This window comes from Alosa pseudoharengus, unplaced genomic scaffold, assembly GCF_046254945.1.
Source record: "Alosa pseudoharengus isolate Yale_2024_CS ecotype anadromous, Long Island Sound unplaced genomic scaffold, YU_APseudo_1.1 YU_APseudo_1.1_scf_10, whole genome shotgun sequence".
Taxonomy (NCBI): domain Eukaryota; kingdom Metazoa; phylum Chordata; class Actinopteri; order Clupeiformes; family Clupeidae; genus Alosa; species Alosa pseudoharengus.
This window is the reverse complement of record NW_027468565.1, coordinates 25816631-25822109: the sequence shown is the minus strand read 5'-3', so window position 1 is coordinate 25822109 and position 5479 is coordinate 25816631.

Genomic DNA, 5479 nt, shown 5'->3' with positions numbered 1-5479 from the left:
CTATACAGTCATCGATAAGTGCTGTGCTGTGACAGCACTGAAAAGGGGGCAGAGGAACTGTCAGTTTGGTTTCTTTCATGGTTATAATGTAAATAGAACTTAGCCTACGAGAGAGAGAGAGAGAGAGAGAGAGAGAGAATAGAAAGCCTACGAGAGAGAAAGAGAGAGAGAGAGAGAGAGAATGCAGCAATCTGTAAACAAATGTTTCTGCACCACTTAATTATTGTGTTATTTTGCTCTTGATTTTTAGATGTGATATGATTACATTGAATAATCACCTGAGCACAGTTTGCTTAGTGTTGATTAGTTTGAGCACCTTCTTGTGCTCTCCAGGCACATGGATACTTGATGAGATCTGGGACTTTTTCTATTCTCTGACTTAACAGAACAACACTGTCTGTGTTTCAGGACGTTTTAGATATATGGATGGATAGATAGATACTTTATTGATCCCCAGGGGAAATTCAAGGTCTCAGCAGCATACAGACAACACATACACATTCTTTAACAGCAGAAAAAGTAATTAAAGTATATAATATAAAAAAAACAACTAAGCAATAAGGACAGTAGAAGATAAAGAATATACTAAATATACTAAAATACAAATTATACTAACTAACACTTAATCTAAATCAATTCTAAAAAACAGTATCCACATAGTGGTGATCAATCAATCAGAGGCGCTTGCAATGACTGAGGCAGGGACTGAGCCTGTGATTCTCTGTGCATAGTAAGGTAAGGTAAGGTGCTCTGTGTGATTGAGTGTCATGGTGATAGTGCAATGGTGATAGTGGTCATGGTGATAGTGCAAATGAGTAAGTCCAACAGTGCAACAATGCAGAAATAAAGTCTATATATCTATATATTTAACTATTTTAAGAAAAGGTATAAGTGTGGCCACAGTTCGGCTGTGGCATGGAGGGAGGGGTTATGCATATGTGCTAATGTGCTAATATAGCACGCAAACAGTGAGGCAGAAAGACCGTGGTAAAAGTGGCTAGTGGACAGACAGTATCCAAACATGGAGGGGGTGAAGAGGCAGACAGACTATGCAGAGAAGTCTATCTCTCCTCTTCCCTTAAGTGAAGCATTGAACAGTTCAATGGCCCTGGGGACAAATGACTTTCTCAGTCATTTCTCAGTCTGTCTGTTGTGCAAGGCAGTGAGCGAAGTCTCCAGCTGATCAGGCTCTTCTGCTTAACAATAGTGCTGTGGAGTGGGTGACACTCATTGTCCAAGATGTTGATCAGTTTGTTCAGGGTCCTTTTGTCAGATAGTGAAGTCATGCACTCCAGTTCGGCTCCCACTACTGAGCCAGCTTTCCTTACCAGCCTGTCAATTCGCCCCGCATCCTTCTTCCTTGTGCTTCCTCCCCAGCATACTACTGCATAGAAGAGGACGCTGGCAACAACAGACTGGTAGAACATCCTGAGGAGCTTGCTGCACACGTTGAAGGACCGCAGCCTCCTCAGGAAGTACAGCCTGCTCTGCCCTTTCTTGTAGAGTGCATCAGTGTTGGCTGACCAGTCCAGTTTATTGTCCAGGTGGAGACCCAGATACTTGTAGGTGCTTACCACCTCCACATTGACCCCATCAATGTGGACTAGTAGCAGAGTGGGCTTAGACCTGCGGAAATCCACCACCATCTCCTTTACAGATTAGCCGGTAACACTTTACAGTAAGGGTACATAAATTATCATGAATTTATGCATGAATTAATTCATGGTTTATGTATTACTTCATTCCTTATTATCTCAGGAATATGAATCATATCTCAGGATATGAATCATCAGGGATTTACATGGATTCAAAGTCTGTCATTCATGACCTCATACAGTACATGAGCAACACATCATCTAAAGCATTAAGTATGGTGGGCACATGATTAATGATTTATTAAGAATGACCATGATGATTTATTTTTCTGCCAAAAATGTGGTCATCACTACTCAAATTCCGATTTGAACACAACTTTGCAGTTTTCTAAACACATGCCATTGTTCACACTTTAGTTGAGCAGCCACATACGTGATGAACTCATGAGTAATTAACCTTAAATTTATGTAATTATGTGATCATGCTTAAAGGGATATTCCACCATTTCGGGAAATACACTCATTTTCCATCTCCCCTCGAGTTAAACAATTGAGTTTTACCTTTCCCCAGTTCATCCAGCCGTTGATTTAAAAGGGCGGTAGGAGGGCTGAATTCTTCATCATGGTGTTCATATAGTGTTTAATGGCCACTGGAGAGTCAGTGAGAACAGGTGCCTGTGAGGGCAGCAGTAAAGCTGCGAGGAGGTGATTAGCAGCTGCAGATGAATGGACCGTCTTCTCCAAAGGGAAATAAGGCTAATGATAATGATGAGAATGGTACACCTCCATTATTACAGTGCAGAGCAATAGGCACACTCACACACTCTGTCAAACTGCACCAACACTGACCAGGGGACACCTTTAACTCCATAAACCACTTCCTGTGTATTATTAGCGTTGGCCAGGGGGCACATTTTGTCGTTATTAACCACAAGTTGTTGATGAGTTATCTTGGTTTTTGTTGTTGCTTTCAGAAGATGTCGTCATAGTCATTTAACAGCGCTATTACTGATCATTGTCAAGACAACTTTGAAAACATAGCATTCGATGAAAGCTCATCATTACATAGCATAAACCATGATGTCATGCTGCAAACTGTCAAGAAACTGCAGATATTAACAAGCATCTTCACTCCCATTGGTAGTTGCCAGGATACGTTGCTCCTCGAGCCCAATCATCTGCTGTGTCCACCGCACCTACCTGGGCGTGGCACCAGTGACTTGTTAACAGTCCCTCTTAGCTGTAAATGGGCGTTGAATGAACGGTGACCTGTGAATATATCTCTTTCTGGTTACATCTGGATGTGGATGTTGGTTTGGTTTGAATAATGTTGTGGATAGAGGGGTATTTAACGAGTATAGTATTGCCTATCTTTTATAACATGTTTGGTTTGAATAGTGTTGTGGATAGAGGGGTATTTACCGAGTATAGTTTTGCTTATCTGTATAACATGTTTTGTTTGAATAGTGTTGTGCATAGAGGGGTATTTACCGAGTATAGTATTGCTTATCTTTTATAACATGTTTGGTTTGAATAGTGTTGTGGATAGAGGGGTATTTACAGAGTATTGCTTATCTGTTATAACATGTTTGGTTTGAATAGTGTTATGGATAGAGGGGTTTTTACCGAGTATAGTATTGCTTATCTGTTAAAACATGTTTGGTTTGAATAGTGTTATGGATAGAGGGGTTTTTACCGAGTATAGTATTGCTTATCTGTTAAAACATGTTATAACAGATACTGTACTCTACTGTACCTTCAATTGTTTACCATGTTGTGAGTCACTTTGGTTAAAAAGCATCAGCCAAAGTAATGTAATGTAATATAATGTAATGACATGTTTGTGACAGACATGCCATTCTTATGTTACAGCACTAGGGCTCCTCATATGACGTGTCATCCAAACCTCGTCAGTTGTCCCAAGTTTTTCCTGAAAAGTGTGTCATTTACTCCATAAGCTCACTTGGCTCAGGGATTTCTGATGAATAATTCCTGTCTCAGTAGTTCTTTAATTATGATTCCTTTGGATCATAGCGCTATCCGCTGCAGGTCCAGTTCATCAAACTGAGCGGATTCATAGCAGATTAATTTTCTGCTTTGAGTTTGATCTTCTGTTTCCTTATGCCCCCACGCCACGTATACACAAAGAACATATGTCTTGAGCACTTGTGCTGTATACATGTGTATTTACTGTATATACAATGAGCACATGTGAGCTGCTCATGGACGTCCTTCAGCTGAAACAGAGCAGTGGAGGAGTCTGGAGCTGCCTAGGCTTTTACACGCTGTGTTATTCTACTGTCTGATTCCCAGGCTTACTGTGTGTGTGTGTGTGTGTGTGTGTGTGTGTGTGTGTGTGTGTGTGTGTGTGTGTGTGTGTGTGTGTGTGTGTGTGTGTGTGTGTGTGTGTGTGTGTGTGTGTGTGTGTGTGTGTGTGTGTGTGTGTGTGTGTGTGTGTGTGTGTGTGTGTGTGTGTGTGTGTGTGTGATATTTTCTTGACATACTCTTAAGCTAGGTACCTCAGCTCCTCTGCACTTACAGACAAACAGTGTGTGTGTGTGTTAGGTACCACTGCTCCTCTCTTACAGTCACACACAAACACAGTGTTTCAGGCGGGGTTCCATGGAGACGCCAGCGTCTGATTGGGCGCGCAGTAGTGGTTGAAACAGCAAGACGCGCCTTTGTGGATTTCACTGCACACGCTCCCTTTCTTTATCTCTAGGCTTGGCACTCTAGGAGGAAATATCTCTTTTCTGAGGTAGTCTCTTTAAAAACAGAGAGAGAGAGAGAGAGAGAGAGAAAAGAGAGGGAGAGGCACTGACAAAGTGAGAGAGGAAGACATACTGTAGAGAGAGAGCGAGCAAGTTTGAACATTTATTTAAAGTAATGAGGCTGGTGCTTTTGCATTTGGTTAGCGCTAGCGTCAGCGCTGCGCTGGCTGGGCCCCCCAATGAGATTACGGCTGGCGCTCTGGCATCTCTCGCATCTCGCTCAGGCATCGCTTTGATCACGGCAGCTTCATGCAGTCGGACTCCTTCAGAAAACACATTACTATATCACTTAAGTGGGAGCATGCCTAGCGCCGCAGCGGCTCTCTGCTAGCGGCAGCTGAACAGCCAAGCTACGAGTTGGAGAAGAGACTGCAGAAAGACTGGGACACCCAAAGAATGAACACGTCTCTAATTTAGCTTTGATTTGAATCTCTCTCTCTCTCTCTCTCTCTCTCTCTCTCTCTCTCTCTCTCTCTCTCTCCCCATCACCAGCCCTCTCCTCCTTCCTCTCTGTTTCCCTGGCCTAATGTCCCTCCTAAACCTCCATCTCTCTCTCCTTCTTTGGAACACTATTCCTCCTTCTATCCCTCTCTCTCTTACATTTTCTCTCCTCGTGTGGACCTCTCCCTCTCCTCTCTCTTTTTCTTCCTCTCTGTCTCTTCCTCTCTCTCTCTCTCTCCTTCTTTCTCTTCCTGTATACCTCTCTCCCTCTCTCCCCCCTCTTTCTCTCTCTCCTTCCTCTCTCCTCCCCCCTCTTTCTCTCTCTCCTTCCTCTCTCCTCCCCCCTCTTTCTCTCTCTCCCTCTCTCCTTCCTCTCTCCTCCCCCCTCTTTCTCTCTCTCCTTCCTCTCTCCTCCCCCCTCTCTCCCTCTCTCCTTCCTCTCTCCTCCCCCTCTTTCTCTCTCTCCTTCCTCTCTCCTCCCCCTCTTTCTCTCTCTCCCTCCTCTCTCCTCCCCCCTCTTTCTCTCTCTCCCTCTCTCCTTCCCTCTGCCTCCCCCGCTGTGTCATTAATGCAGCGAGACAAAGCTGGTTAGTCTACAGGCCTTTAATCCTGCAGCTCTGACCCCTGGGCCTGACGGACTGAGGACAGCAGGGTTACGAGGTCATGAGGTCA